General features: G+C 37.3%; 1 protein-coding gene across 1 annotated transcript in view; it reads left to right on the forward strand.

Moving 5' to 3' along the window:
• Positions 1 to 17120, forward strand: part of MSH3 (mutS homolog 3) — a 220591-nt gene that overhangs the window by 28003 nt on the left and 175468 nt on the right. The gene's annotated exons all lie outside the window — the stretch shown is intronic.

Consider the following 17120-nt stretch of genomic DNA (forward strand, 5'->3'; position numbering starts at 1 on the left):
CATTGTATATATGTACCACATTTTCTTTACCCGTTTGTCTGCTGACAGACACCTGAGCGCTCCCAAATCTTAGCTGTTGTGAATAGTGCTGCAGTAAACATGGGAGTGCACATATCTTTTCTATATACTGATTTCCCTTCTTTTGAGTATATACCTAGCAGTGGGATTGCTGGATCATACGGTAGTTCTATTTTTAGTTTTTTAGTAGTTTTTTTCAAATTACTCTCCATATTGGTTGTACTAATTTACATTCCCACCAACAGTATATGAGGGTTCCCTTTTCTCCACATCCTCACCAGCATTTATTATTGCCTGTCTTTAGATAAAAGCCATTTTAACTGAGGTGAGATGGTATCTCATTGTAGTTTTGATTTGCATTTCTGTGATGAACAATGGTGTTGAGAGCTTTTCGTATACCAGGCTGCCATTTGTGTGTCTTCTTTTGAGAAATGTCTATTTGTCTATTTTTAAATTGGATAATTAGATTTTTCCTGTAGAGTTGTTTGAGCTCCTTATATATTGTGGTTATTAATCCCTTGTCAGATGGGCGGTCTACATGTATTTTCTTCCATTCCATGGGTTGTCTCTTCACTTTGTTGATTGTTTCTGTTGCTGTGCAGTAGCTTTTTAACTTCATATAATTCCATTTGTCCATCTTTGCTCTGGTTGCCCTATTACTCAAGAAATCTTTGCCCAGTTCAGTGTTCTGGAGAGTTTCCCCAATGTTTTCTTTTAGTCATTTCATAATGTGACATTTTATTTTTAAGTCTTTAATCAATTTTTGATTTGATTTTTGTATATGGCAAGAGATGAGGTCTAGTTTCATTGTTCTGCATATGGATGTCCAGTTTTCCCAGCACCATTTATTGAAAAGACCGTCCTTTCCTCAGTGTATGTTCTTGGCACCGTTGTCAAAAACGAGTTCACTGTAGATGTATGGATTTATCTCTGGGTTCTCTATTATGTTCCACAGGTCTGTGTGTCTGTTTTTATGCCAGTACCATACCGTTTTGGTTACTATAGCTCTGTAGTGTAATTTGAAGTAAGGTAATGTGATTCTTCCAATTTTGTCCTTTTTGCTTAGGATACATTTGGCTATTCTGGGCCTTTCATTGTTCATGTACATTTTAGGCTTATTTTTTCTATTTCTGTGAAAAATGTCACTGATATTTTGATAGGGATTGCAGTGAATCTGTAGATTGCTTTGGATAGTATGGATGTTTTAACAATATTTATTCTTCCAATTCGTGAACATGGAATATCTTTCCCATTTTTGTGTGTTCTCTTCAATGTTTTACATCAGTGTTTTATAGTTTTTATTGTGGAGAGCTTTTCACTTCTTTGGTTAACTACTAGATATTTTATTTTATTTGTAGCTATTATAAATGGGATTACTTTTTAAATTTCTTTTTCATACTGTTCACTGTTAGTATATAGAAATGCTACTGGTTTTTTGTATGTTGATTTTGTGTCCTGCAACTTTACTGAATTTGTTGATCAGTTCTGACAGTTTTTTTGTAGAGTCTTTAGGTTTTTCCAAATATAAGACCACTTCATCTGCAAACAATAATTAGACTTCCTCCTTTCCAATTTGGATGCCCTTTATTTCTTTGTCTTGTCTTATTGCCCTAGTTAGGACTATTATGTTGATTATGTTGAATAGCTGTGGTGGCAATGGGCATCATTATCATATTCCAGATCTTAGAGGAAAGGCTTTCAATATTTCTCAATTCAGTGTGATAATAGCTTTGAGTCTGTTTTATATGGCTTTTATTATGTTGAGGTATGTTCCTTCTATACCCAGTTGTTTGAGAGTTTTTGTCATGAAGGGTTGTTGAGTTTTATCAAATCCTTTTTCAGCATCAATTGAAATGATTATGTGGTTTTTGTTCCTCATTCTGTTAATGTGATGTATCGTAGTGACTGATTTGCCTATGTTGAACCATCCTTGCATCTCTCGGATAAATTCTACTTGGTCATGATAAATGATCTTTTTAATGTGTGGTTGAATTCAGTTTGCTAGTATTTTGCTGAGGATTTTTGCATCAATATTCATCAGAGATACTGGCCTCTAATTTTCTTTATTTGATATGAATTTGTCTTATTCTGGTGTCAGGGTAATACTGGCCTCATAGAATGAGTTTGGAAGTATTCTCTTCTCTTTTTTCTTTTTCTGGAATAATTTGAGGAAAATGGGTCTAGTTCTTTAAATGTTTGGTAGAATTCAGCCGTGAAGCCATTGAGTCTCAGACTTTTCTTTGCTGGGAGACTTTATTATGGCTTCAGTCTCGTTACTTGTTGTTGATCTGTTCAGGTTTTGGATTTCTTCGTGGTTCAGTGTTGGTGGATTGCATTTGTTTAGGAATGTATCTATTTCTTCCAGATTTTTTAAATTTATTGGCATATGGTTGCTCATAGTAACCGCTAATGATCCTTTGAATTCCTGTAGTGTCAGTTGTAATGTCTTCTTTCTCATCTCTAATTTTATTTATTTGGGGTTTCTCTTTTTCATAGTCTGGATAAAGTCTTATCAGTTTTATCTTTTCAAAAAACTAACTTTTGGTTTGTTGCTCTTTTGTATTGTTTTCTTTGTTGCAATTTCATTTATTTCTGCTCTGATTTTTATTTTTATTTTATGTTAATTTTGGGTTTGGTTTGCTCTTGCTTTTCTAGTTCTTCAATGTTTATCATTTAGTTATTTATTTGAAATTTTTCCTCTTTTTTTGATGTAGGTGCTTTTAGCTATAAACTTCCCTCTTAGTACAGCCGTCACTGTATGCCATAGGTTTTGGTATGTGTTTTCATTATCATTTGTTTCAAGAAATTTTTAAGTTTCCTTGTTGATCTCTTCATTGACCCACAGGTCATTCAGGAGCATATTGTTTAATTTCCATGTGTTTGTATAGTTTTCAAAATTCTTGTTTTTGATTTCTAGTTTTATTTCATTGTGGTCAGAGAAGATTCTTGATATTATTTCAGTTTTTTTGAATGTTTTAAGACTTCTTTTGTGACCTAACATATGATCTAATCTTGGGAATGATTAGATCATTCATGCTGTAATGATTAGATCCTCTACGTGCTGAGGAAAAGAAAGTGTATTCTGTAACCATTGAATGAAATGCTCTCTGAATATCTGTTAGGGTCATTTGGTCTGTAGTGAAGATTAAGTCTGATGTTTCTTTATTTATTTTCTGTCTGGAAGATCTGTCCATGTGGGGTGTTGAAGTATCCAGCCGCTATTTTTTTTTTCTCTCTCTTTTTTTTTGAGACGGAGTCTTGCTCTGTCACCCAGTGGGGAGTGCAGTGGTGTGATCTCAGTTCACTGCAACCTCCACCTCCTGGGTTTAAGTGATTCTCCTGCCTCAGCCTCCCGAGTAGCTGGGATTGCAGGAGTGCACCACCACCCCTGGCTAATTTTTTTGTATTTTAGTAGAGACAGGGTATGGGTTTTCGCCATGTTGTCCAGGCTGGTCTTGAACTCCTGACCTCAAGTGATCTGCCTGCCTCGGCCTCCCAAAGTATTGGGATTACAGGTGTGAGCCACTGCACCTAGCCTCTTTTTTTTTTTTTTTTTTTTTAGACAGAGTTTCACTATTGCCCAGGCTGGAGTGCAGTGGCATGATCTCAGTTTGCTGCAACCTCCGCCTCCTGGGTTCAAGCGATTCTTCTGCCTAAGCCTCCTGAGTAGCTGGGACTACAGGCAGGTGCCATCATGCCCGACTAATTTTTGTATTTTTACAAAATTAGAGACAGGGTTTCAGCATGTTGGCCAGGCTAGTCTCGAACTACTGACTTCAAGAGATCTGCCTGCCTCTGCCTCCCAAAATGCTGGGATTACAAGCATGAGCTACCGCCTCCGGCCAGTCTCTCTTTAACTTGAATATTTGCTTTTCGTATGTGTGTGTTTCAGTGTTGGGTGCATATATATTTACAATTATCACATCCTCTTGCTGAATTGACCCCTTTGTCATTACATAATGACCTTCTTTGTTTCCATATTTACAACCAGTAAACAATACAGTATTAAATTTGCAAGTACAAAATTTATTTTGTTTTTGGTGATATCTTCTTGTCTGTTTTAAACACTGGTAAGTAGTTTTTTGTATCTCAGACTAAGTACCCCATTTTTTTCTTATGCTGTATACCTAAAGGTAAAAACAGCAGTTTTTGTCAGTTACCGGTTAATAACATTTTATTAATATTGAAGACATAATATGTTAAAGCTGTGTGAGGAAAGGCAAAAGAATGGCTTGGAATTGTGGAATGTCTATCTTAAAATATTAGGGTTTTTGGTATTCTTAAGTTTAACCACAAGAGGTCTCCAAAGGATTTTATATTCTGTGAATTGGTGTGTAACGGTTACTAAAATAGCTCTAAGTACAGACTGACTTACTTTGTATCATATTGTGACTTAGAACAAATATTAGAGATGTAGTAAGCTAAAATTATTACTCTTAAATAATGATATAGAATCAATTTTTCTTAGGTTATTTATTTTTATTTATGTAAAGTATGTTTATAAGATTTCAGCCTGGGTCTTAGGGAATCAGTCTTACTATCTTGTTACACTTTCCTTTGTTGCAAAACTGTAGAGAAAGAAACCAATGGAAAGCAATAGTCTTGAGCTCTTTATCAATTGCAGTTAAGGTTGCTTTAGCTTAGAAATGTTACATGTTTATAGAAATGGTTGAGAGGAAAGCTTTAGAAAGTGATAAACAAATACTGTTGATATTTACTAATTCTCAAGGAAACTGACTTTTAAGGTGAATCAGGGGGACATTACAAATGACAGTCAATTTTGTGTTCAAAGAAATGAGAGCTTCCTGAGCACTGGCATAGCCAAGGAAGGCTGTATGAAGAAGGTGGGCTTGGGTGGTACATTTGCAGGATAGAAGGCTTTGAGTTGGTAATGGGGAGGGAGGAAGGGTATGTTGTATGTGTACAGAAATGATATAAGGTCTGAGGCACACAGGCTGGAAATATTAGAGAAGTGTGAAGAGAGCAGGGAGATTTCTCTGATCAGAGGGAACTTTCATGTTGAGAATTGGGAAAGAAAGGGTGAAGGCCTATGAAATCCAGCAAACTGGTATGGACTCCTATAGACGACAGTAAGGTTTCTGGGGAAAGGAATGGCATGATAGGAGGGAAGAGGTGAGTGTACTGCCGAGATGGGATAGTTGAATTTTAAAAATAAATATTTCCCCGAAGGAAAAAGAGGATACAGAGAAAAGAATCAGATCAAGGAGCTTAGAGAATGCCAGTAGTTGGAAATAGGAGCAAGAATAGAAACAGAAAGGGAGGAATTAAAGAGCTAGGTGGAGAACCAGGACAAGGTAGGGATGTGTAGTTATAATTTGTCACACATGATATAACCAGTGGTGTGAGCTAATTTTTTACATTATTGACTGTTACAATTTATTGACACTGTATGACATTTGGAAAGATACTTGGTTAAAAACTAGCCTTAGCTCATTGATATCATTTGAAAAAGACGTGTGGAAGAATGTCCTGGGGTACCACAGTGACTTCAGCTATCTGACCTTTGAAATAAATGCTTGAACACATAAGTGCTTCCTCAAAGACAGATGTGTATGCTGCAGATTTAAAGAAAACATTGACATCTTAATGTTGGGGAATAAGAATAACCTCTACTATGTTTACTTTCAGTGTTAGAAATATATTATTATTATGTCTTTTTGGCCACAGAGAGCCTTACATCATCTGAGGTTTAACCAAAAGTATTATCTAACATGATTCTTTATATGGAGGCATAATACCACCTGAATGTCATTTATGGTGACACATATTTGAAATTACCATCGTAGCATTTTAATTTTGTGTTCATCTCTTATTAAATTAATTTATATAGTAGAAATTACTTATTACTTTGTGTTATTGTACTTTGACTTTCTAGTTTTTAATGGAAAATATTTAGCAGAGTTTTGGTGCCAAAATGAAGTGATAACTGTGAGGCTATGTAATTATCAGAGGAATTGTTATGCAAATTAGGTATCTGTGTTATGGCTGAAGTCCAGCTTCTTTCTAATGTCATTTGAATTTAACATTAGTATAAAAGTTTAATTTTTTTTTTTTTTTTAAAGAATGAGAGTAAAAGAAACAACAACAGGTCTTACTCATTAATTTGGTTTAGAGGAAGTGTTTTACACATACGAAATGTTATTAAGTGGTCAGTACTTGATGGTACCAATTTTGTGATTGCGATGTTACAGTTTGGTCTATCAGAGTTTAATAAGCTCAGTTCTGTGGGTTCATATGAAGTCATTTCAATGTAATTCTTAGATATTAAGAGCCCAGTAAATGTGGAATGGCATACCAAATACTGGGTAGCATATGGATATGAATAACATAGCACCTAAATTAGGTGGGAAAGTGGGGCTGAGTAGAAAGAGGGCATCCCAGGAAGTGTGGTCACAGGATGGGAAAAGGGAATTGGTAACATTGAGTTGACTGGAATGTTAGGAATATATGGATCAAGAGTAGCCTGCAACAGAATCTAGTGCAGAAGAGCTGTTCAGTGAGTATTTGCTAAATGATTATGTTTAAGGCCAGAGAGGAAGACTGGAGCTGTTTCACTGAGGATGCTGGGCACTAGTGGGAGGAACTGATACTTTATTTAGATGTTTCTCAAATTTGGCCTACCAACTTTTTAATTTACTACTTTGTGTTACAATTTTCTTCTTTAAGTTTGTTAAATTATAGTTTAAAAAATTACAGAGTTAATATATGTTTGCTGTAAAAGTGAAAAAAAGTCTATTTTAAAGGAAAAAATAATTTTTGCTAACCTCCCCATCCATTTGACTTAAATTAGTTTTATTATAATGTGACTTAGATATTTATAAACTGAAAACTTAGTGCTCTAGGTTTTATACCTATTTTAACAGGAATAAAGTTCAAGCAAAATTTGAGATTAAAGTAAATGTATGAAACTGATAAAATATAAATGAATGATTGCTTGGCATGAAGGGTGATGTTCTGCTGCTAAAAATAAACTGTTCCTGTCAATTCAAGTGGGATATATCCCCAACTGAGGACCAAGTTCTTTTTTTTTTTTTCTGATGAGCTTTATTTTATTTTTGAGCAGTTTGAGGTTCACAGCAAAATTAAGAGTAAGGTACAGAGTAAAGGTGTCATATCATCAGTAATCTCCACCAGATCCTGTGCTATGATGTTGCTGTGATGTGCTGTATAAAGGCTCAAACCTTTCCCGCACCCTTTTTTTTAAAGAGTAGGGGTCTTGCTCTGCCACCCAAGCTGGAGTGCAGTGCTGTGGTCATAGCTCATTGCAGTCTTGAACTCCTGGGCTCAGGTGATCCTCTCACTTCAGCCTCCTGAACAGCATACTACTCAGGCACATACCTGTAGTCCTGGCTACTCAGGCATGTACCACCCCTCCCAGCTAATTAAAAAAATTTTTTTTTTGTAGAGATAGGTTCTGGCTATGTTGCCCAGGCTGGTCTCGAACTTCTGGCCTCAAGTGATCCTCTCCCCTTAGCCTTGCAAGTTCTTGGGATTACAGGTGTGAGTGACTGCATGTAGCATCTTCCAGTCTTTTCTCTCTTCAAACCATAGTATAACTTAAGTGGTTTGCCCTCCATTTGGTACCAGTGTACTTGTTCAATTTTTTTTTTTTTTGAGAGGGAGTCTTGCTCTGTCACCCAGGCTAGAGTGCAGTGGCACAATCTTGGCTCACAGCAATCTCTGCCTCCTGGGTTCAAGCGATTCTCCTACCTCAGACTCCCAGGTAGCTGGGATTACAGGCACCCACCACTACACCTGGCTATTTTTGTATTTTCATAGAGACAGGGTTTCACTATGTAGGTTAAGCTGGTCTCGAACTCCTGACCTCAAGTGATCCGCCTGCCTTGGCCTCCAAAGTGCTGGGATTACAGGTGTGAGCCACTGCACCTGGCCATCCAGTTCAATTTTAGAACTACTTTGGTTTTATTTTTCTCATTAAACTTTAACCGTTAAGTGCTCCTTATTACTAATGTGATCTTAAACATAAACAGAAATTAAGAAACTGAAGCATGTAGCAATATTCATTTTTTTTGTTGTTGTTGTTGAGACGGAGTCTCGCTCTGTCCCCCAGGCTGGAGTGCAGTGGTGCGATCTTGGCTCACTGCGAGCTCCACCTCCCGGGTTCACGCCATTCTCCTGCCTCAGCCTCCCAAGTAGCTGGGACTACAGGCGCCCGCCACAGCGCCTGGCTAATTTTTTGTATTTTTTAGTAGAGACAGGGTTTCACCGTGGTCTCGATTTCCTGACCTTGTGATCCGCCCACCTCTGCCTCCCAAAGTGCTGGGATTACAGGCGTGAGCCACCGCGCCCGGCACAATATTCATTTTAAAAGCTGATAATCCAGTTGATCTAAGACCTTAACCTAAGATCATGAAATCAATTCGGTAGGTTGTGACTAACATTTTAAAAAAACATGGTAGAAGTTACCAGAGTATATCACTTGTAGTAAGGGTAAGTATTTCATGAAATTGCTTTTTTTCAGTTTTATCTGTTTATAGATAATCTCTCTGTATATGCCTTCTAATCCTCTCTCCAATTCCTATCATGTTTGTAATTGTCCATGAAAATAATTGAACTCATAATTTAATATATTAATATGATTAATAAATGTTATTCATAGGTTATTTTATATATACATTCTTATTACCTGAAACTGATCAGATACTGCCCAGAAATGTATATTTGAATAGCACAACTGAAAAGTAGTTAATGTTTGGACTATGTATTTAAAATCCTAAAGCTGACATGATTCATAGACCAGATATTGCCTACATAGAAAATCTAGGAGAAGTGACAAATTATCAGAAGTTATAAGAATTCAGCAAGGCCATTAAATATAAGATTAGTTAATAAAAATGAATAGTCTTTCAATACAGCAGCAACAAATAGAAAATGAACACAATTTTAAAAGATACTATTTAAAATAGCAACCACAATAATATTATCTAGGACTCTATTTACCAAAAAGAAAATAAGGTCTTAAGAAAATTTGGAAACTTTACTGAAAGATATTAAATAACTAAATAAATACTGGAAAGATGCAACATGTTCATGAATGGAAAGATTCAGCATAAAGATATCAGTTCTTAATATAAATTCAATGCAATTCTTTTTTTTCTTTTTTTTTTTTTTAAATAATTTTGTGAGTACATAGTAGGGTACATGAGATGTTTTTCAGTGCAACTCTAATCAAAAGGATAATGAGATTTTTCACAGAAACTGACAAGCTGCTTTTAAAAAGAAAAATCAAAGGGCCAATAATATGTAAGATAGCACTGAGAAAGGTAGACATATTTGCCCTATCAAAACTCAAAACTTATATATATAAATATATACATGTACATATATAATATATATAGAATATATATTATATATATTTTTATGTGTATAATATATGTATGTGTATATATATATTATATATATATATTATTTTATATATATGTTTTTTGGAGATGGAGGTCTCACTCTGTTGCCCAGGCTGGAGTGCAGTAGCACAATCTTGGCCCACTGCAACCTTCCTCTCCTGGGTTCAAGCAATTCTCCTGCCTTAGCCTCCCCAGTAGCTGGGACTACAGTCATGTGCCACCACGCCTGGCTAATTTGCATAGTTTTAATAGAGATGGGGTTTCACCATAGTGTCCAGGCTCTCTAACTCCTGAATTTAAATGATCCTCCTGCCTTGGCCTCCCAAAGTGCTGGGATTGTAGGCATGAGCCACCATGCGTGGTCAAAACTCAAAACTTACAAAGCAGTGGTAAGGTAGTATGGAATTAGCATATGAAGAGAGTGGCAAATGGAGCAATGGAGCAGAAGAAAGATGGAGAAAACAAATTCATGCACACATAGGAAGTTCATATGGCAGAGATGGCATTAGACATCCTAGGAGGGAGGGATTATTCAATCAATGCTGCAGGGACAAACAGCTTTCCATACTGTAAAATTAAACCCTACTTCAGACCATATAGAAAATTTCAGTTGGAAAATATGTATGTATTCGTGACCTCAGGATCTGAAGAGATAACCTACACATGACATATACAAAAAGCACAAATCAAAGGAAACAATTAGTAAATCATGTAGCTTTTTTACAGATTGCTCTAGGTATTATATATACATAACTTATCACGGTGTACTTGTGTCATCGTTTTACCAGTTTGAGTGAAATATAAAAACCTTACCTCTGTCTATGCTTCTTTATCCTCCCCCATTTATAATATAATTACCTTAAATATTATAATTGTCTTAAATATTTAGAAAGCATTATAATTTTTGTTTCAACCATCAGATATAATTTAGGAAACTCAGGAGGGGTTTACCTTGCTCTTTCTTTCCTGATATTCTAAGGTTTCTTCTTTTTATTTTTCCTTTTTGTTTAGAGAACTTCCTTGAAGTGTTCTTTTAGAGTAGCTCTGCTTGTGACAGAGTCTCTTAGTTTTTCATCATATGAGAATGCCTTGGTTTGCCTTTCATTTTTGGAAGACATTTTTTGCCAGGCATGGGATTCTGGGTTGACAGTTATTTTTTCAGCACTGGAAAAATATTTTGCTACTTCCTTCTAGCCTTCATGGTTTCAGATGAGAAATCTACTATCATTCAAATTGTTTTACTCTATAGCTAAGGTATGATTTCTTTCTTGCTGCTGTCAAGATTTTTTTTTTCTTTAGTTTTTAGAAGTTTAATTATGTGTCATGGAACATGTATCTTTGGCTTTATCCTTTTTGGGGTTCACTCAACTTCTTGAATCTGAAAGTTTATGTCTCTTGCCAAATTTATGAATATTTTGTCTATTATTACTTCAAGGTTTTTGTTGTTGTTGTTGTTTTTCTTTTTTGCCTTCTTTTCTTCTCTTGGGACTTTGATCACAAGAATGTTAGATCTTCTGTTATAGTCCCTGGGGCTCTATTCATTTTATTTTTATTCCAGTCTGTATCCTCTCTGTTTTTCAGATTTGGTAATTCCTATTGTTTTATGTTTCATTTCACTGAGTCTTTCATCTGTTTCCTCTGTTGTGCTGTTGAGTGCATCCACTGTTGTTATATTTTTCACTTCTAAAATTTTTGTTCATTTTTTCTTTTTTTTGAGATGGAGTTTCGCTCTTGTGCCCAGGCTGGAGTGCAGTGACACAATCTCGGCTCACTGCAACCTCCGCCCCCTGGGTTCAAGCAGTTTTCCTGCCTTAGCCTCCCTAGTGGCTGGGATTATAGACGCCCGCCACCACGCCTGGCTAATTTTTGTGTTTTAGTAGAGAGGGGGTTTTGCCATGTTGGCCAGGCTGGTCTCAAGCTACTGACCTCAGGAGATCCACCCATCCCAGCCTCCCAAAGTGCTGGGATTACAGGTGTGAGCCACTGCGTCCTGCCCATTTTATTCTTTATGCCTTTCTATTACTTTGCAGATAATTTTTCCTTGCCTTGACCTTCTATTTTTCCATTTGTTTCAAGCATGTGTGTAATTGCTGTTAAAGCATTTAGCATGGCTGCTCTGAAAGCTTTGCCAGATAATTCCGACATCTCTGTTATCTTGGTGTTGGCATCTATCGAGTGTCTTTTTTCATTCAGTTGGAGGTTTGGAGGTTTTCCTGTTTCTTGCTCTGACAAATTATTTTTGGTTGGAACCAGTGCTTTTTTGTATTATGGTATGAGATTTTGGGTCTCATTTAAGCCTTCTGTTTTAGGTGGCTTTCCCTGACACTGCTTCAGCAGGGTAGGGGTGTGCTGCCTTCTTATTGCCAGGTGGAGATAGAAACCCAGGTTGCTTGGTCTCCGTTGAAACCCAAGGGAGATGGGTACTTGTTACTGCTGGGTCCCTGTAGGAGTTCCAGCTTCCCATGTGGCCTCCACTGGGCCTTCTCTGACACCATCCCTGTAAGGAGTGAGAAGGGAGTCTCAGTACTGCTGAGTGGGTGTGGAAGTCCAGTCTCTGTCTGGTGTTTCCTCTGATACGATGGGGGTTAAAGCCTCAGTACTGGCCAGCAAGGATGAACCTCTTGTTTGCTACTGTATGACTGGCGCTGACACAACCCTAGCTGGAGTTTGGAGTGTCTTCTTTCACTGGTGAGAATGGAAATCTGGGGTCCCAGCCTTTGCTAGCATGGGTGGTACCACAGGTTTTTCTCTGGTGCTTGGCTAGAGTAGAGTGGTTATTGGCTAAAAGTTTTCTGTCTTGCCAGGCTTCCTTTTCTCTGTTGAGGCTTTTTTGTCTGTGCCTGTTAGTCTTTCTGGGTTGTCAGCTTCTTCAGCTCCAAGTCTGGGTTTTATGCTACAAAAAGTAAACCTGGGGAACTCACCATAATACTGTTCCTCACATCCCAAGTTCCCTACCTGTTCTGCTTTCTGCTCACCTTTCAGAGTCGTCTTATGTTTGTTTGATATATAATATGCAGGGAGTGGTACTTAGAGTAGGAGTGGGGAAACATACCTCCATTCCTTCTTCCCAGAAGCACAAGTTCTTCAATCAAGATCTTATTTTAGAGATTGCTCTATGTATAAATGAACTTTGCTTCCTTGGTATTATTTTGATCTAATTGTAATAAAATTTGTACTTTGATTATATTGATGATGCCAATGTGCAAATTTTAACTGCAATAGAATTGAATTTTGCGCATAGGTGAATCTGATTAAGAGAAAAAGAAAACTCTTCTCATGTTTTTTATAATTAAAAAAGTGCTTTTAATATTTTTAGTGCTGCTTACAGTTTAAGCATGTTAGTATATTTTTAAAAACACAACCAGTGGGGAAAATTCTGTCCTTTGTCTTGGCAAATTAACAATCTAAGCATACAAAAATGTATAGGAAAAATTTGCCAGCTCTCCATCAGAGTGCTGTCATGATGATTAGTTCATATTTCCTTCTTAAGAAGCTTACCCTTTCTTGTTTATCACCCACAAAAAAGCATCAAAGTTAAAAAAAAAAATTGAAAGAACCTCAATACCAAGTGGATTTAGAGAGCCCAGAGGTCAGAAATCATGTGCAGAGTCTTATGTTGACAGAGGAATGGCCCTGCCATAAGAAAGGTGCCTGAGTTACACCAGGTGTTGTCAGCTAGAGCCAAGTTAAACACCAGGTTTACTTACCTGATAGAATTTTAAGTGCTTCACAAATAACATTTTTTACCTTCATAGTTAAATATTTACTTAAGGTATATTAAAAACATATAATCAGTGAATCAAACCTGTTGATTTCATAAATTTGTATTGCAAAGAAAGATTCTTAAGTTGGTATTTGAGTTAAAAATGTGAGTTAACTTAATAAGAACTATCAGGTTATAGTAGTGATGTCCTTACAAATATGTCAGTATTACTGAAGGTAAAGGGGGAATGACTGAAGTTAAGGAAACATGTTGGAGCAATTGTAAAGGCAATATGTGTCACATTATTTGCCTCTTGTCATTTAGATTATGTAAGCTAAATCTAGTATAAATGGGACCATTGTTTGGATGAAAAAGAAAATCCAAACTTGAGATGTAGAGAAATATAGATGAATTTGAAGCCCAGAAAGGACATTTAAGCTCCCTTAAGATGAGTTACTCCATTTTTTGTAGTAGTTCACCTTTTTAAAGGTATTTTATCCTGCTGTCAAGTTTATTTTATTAAATTAGAGAGCAGGAAAGTCTAATTGATTCTTTTTTTAATATCTAAAAAAATCAATGTTATTTATTTATTTTTGAGACAGGGTCTCACTCTTGCTCAGGCTGGAGTACGGTGGCACCATCGTGGCTCACTGTAGCCTTGATCCCCCAGGCTCAAGCAATCCTCCCATCTCAACCTTCTGAGTAGCTGGGACTACAGGTGTGCGCAGCGACACCCAGCTAATTTTTTTTGTAGAGATGAGGCCTCTCTATGTCTCCTATACTGGTTTTAAACTCCTGGGCTCAAGCAATCCACCCACCTTGGCCTCCCCAAAATGTTGGAATTACAGTTGTGGGCTGTTACACCTGGCCAAAATCTGCACTTTGATGGATATTTCCAGTAGATTCTCAACTTGTTGATACATCTTCTGAGTTGAACATTATTATACAGTCATTCATTTATTCATCTTTAAACACATTTATTGAGTGGCTGCTATGTGCCAGCTTTGTTACAAGGTGGCGAAGATACAGAAATGAGTAACATCCCTCCTTTCCAAGTTCTTTTAGTCTAGAGGGGAGGTAGTCATGGAAATAAACAATTGTAATGAAAGCGCTGGTTGAAAATATCTTAGAGTTACTGGCAGCACTTGAGCATCATGCCGGTTTGCTAGAGGAGTATGTTAGAATTGAGACTGGAAGAATGAATGCCGGTCAGGTGGAGGTGTGAGAAAGCATGCTTTTCTTAGGAAACAGAAACTAGTTTGGTTGGGTTACTCTGCCAGGGTGAGCATGGCAGCCTGAGACAGGGCAGACATGTGGTTTGGAGAGAAAGGGTGTGTAAAGTGAAAGAGAATCAAGAGTGAAACAGTGGAGAGAGAAAGTGATATTACACAGGGCCTGGATAAAGATTTTCCTGTGACAGACTGAACTGAGATGGCTGGTGATGGGGACTGTAGCCTAGTGACCCTTTGTGTACCCAGCACCTGTCGAAGTAGCTCACACATAATGGGTACTTAATAAATGCTTGGTAAATGAATGATTAAATAAGTGATGTTGAGAATAAAGAGAATAATGGGTATCTCCTATTTGCTTTTCTTAAGAAAAGTGATTTGGGTTTTGTAAACATGGAAGGGTTGTTGTAAGGCCGGGCGTGGTGGCTCATGCCGGTAATCCTAGCACTGTGGGAGGCTGAGCCCAGTGGATTCAGGAGTTCGAGACCAGCCTGGCCAACATGGTGAAACCCCACCTCTACTAAAAATACAAAAATTAGTTGGGCCTGGTGTCAGCACCTGTAATCCCAGCTACTTGTGAGGCTGAAGCAGGAGAATGGCTTGAACCTGGGAGGCAGAGGTTTCAGTGATTCAAGATAGCGCCGCTGCACTCCAGCCTGGGTGACACAGCATGACGCTGTCTCAAAAGAAAAAAAAAAAAAAAAAAAAAGGAGGTTGTTGGAGTAGCTGGAAATCTGTACATTAACATGTATGGTAATCAGTGTCTATTTACATGATATAGATATAGCCAATTCATTTACTTCTTTTGGAAAGATCATATTAATTTCTTATCATTTTTTCCCATTTTTATTTCTTTAAAAAAATTTTTAATATCACTTTAAGTGATTGAAGCATTCTGACATTTCCATATATATTCCTTTACGGTAAGTATTAATGGGATCTACATGGCTAAGTTACTATTTAAAGATTGATACTGATGAAAACTAGGCACTAGCCTCCCCTCTGGCGCTTGAAACCTTTTCTGTTGTGGTGTTCATAGGAAATCTTTTTTTTTTTTAATTTATATTTTGTCTTCCTCATTCCTCTCGAGCGCAGAAGATAAATATAAAGTTGACTACTTTGTCATTCTATTTCATTATGTTTATTAGATAATAGTTTCACTTAACTATTTAGATAATCTAGAATTAGAAAATAAATTGTGGGCCTGGCAGGGTGGCTCATGCCTATGTATAATCCCAGCACTTTGGGAGGCTGAGGTAGGTGGATCACTTGAGGTCAGGAGTTCAAGGTCAGCCTGGCCAACATGGTGAAACCTCGTCTCTACTAAAAATGCAAAAAATTAGCTGGGCATGGTGGCACGTGCCTGTAATCCCAGCTCCTCAGGAGGCTGAGGCAGGAGAATTGCTGGAACCTGGGAGGAGGAGGTTGCAGTGAGTCAAGATCTCCCCCCTGCACTCCTTTCTGGGTGACAGAACAGATCAATTCTGGTAGTAGAGGTGGTAGTGACTACATAGAAGAAATAAATCTCATATGCTCTAGGAAAATGTTTGCCTCTGGGAAACCATTTAAAGAGGAAGTATTATTAGTATGAAAAAATCTGTCTTTTTGAAATTTCTTTTTAAAATTTACATTAATTTCTTCCCTGGTGGGAATGCCATTGTATTTGCAGTAGTTTTTTTTAGTCCTGATACTTTTCATATATCTAGCTAGCACTTTTAATGGATGTGCTTAACTCATGAAAATCCAGATTTTAAAACATGGTAAGTTAGTAGGTAATAGTTATTTTATAAGAACATTTGCCATGGGTTTATTTAAAGAATGAGAACTTCTTTGTGCCTTTTCACTGAGGGTATTCACCTCAGGAATATATCTCCTTGAAAAGAAAAAATGGGTGTGTTTGCAGTAGGTTTATTGATAGTTGAGTAGGAAGAAACAACATTTGAGGAGTGTGGAGGAAAGATCTTCCTGATTACTACAGATACCTCCTAAAGTGGGGCCAGACTGCTTAAATAGAAAGTTTGGAAGCAATTGTGCAAGGTGTGCAGCATTTGTTTTACTAATTCGACTTGATTTTTGTAAATAAACCTGTTCATTTGGGTTTGAGGATTTAATTGCATAAAGATTCTTTATTTAGCTGAAGCATCTTGTCCTCATGGCTTTTCCCAGAAGTTTGTGTTGTAAATGTTAATATATTAAAAGTGCTTTTAGGCTGGGTGCGGTGGCTCATGCCTGTAATCCCAGCACTTTGGGAGGCCAAGGCGGGCAGATCATGAGGTCAGGAGATCGAGACCATCCTGGCTAACATGGTGAAACCGCATCTCTACTAAAAATACAAAAAATTAACTGGACATGGTGGCGGGCACCTGTAGTCCCAGCTATTCGGGAGGCTGAGGCAGGAGAATGGCGTGAACCCAGGAGGCAGAGCTTGCAGTGAGCTGAGATCGCGCTGCTGCACTCGAGCCTGGAGCAAGACTCCATCTCAAAAAAAAAGTGCTTTTAAGTGATTTATTATTAGCATCTTAACAAATCCTATGCGAAATATTAAAGTAGTCTTTATTATTTCAGGTGAAGTCAAAGGGAAACAGTACAAGTTGCAAGGTAGGGGGTAAATGGAAAGGAAGGAAAAGGAAAGACAGGAGATGAATGGAAAGATTGAGTCCCAGCATGTTCCAGACGCATTGTTCATGGCTTCAATAACCCTGGCACAGCCCTCTGAAGAAAATGTAGTTATCCTAATTTTGCAGCAAGGAGGCAGAGATGCTGTGAACCTCTCTTGAAGTTACA

The sequence above is a fragment of the Macaca mulatta genome, chromosome 6 (assembly GCF_049350105.2).
Source record: "Macaca mulatta isolate MMU2019108-1 chromosome 6, T2T-MMU8v2.0, whole genome shotgun sequence".
NCBI classification, from domain to species: Eukaryota; Metazoa; Chordata; class Mammalia; order Primates; family Cercopithecidae; genus Macaca; species Macaca mulatta.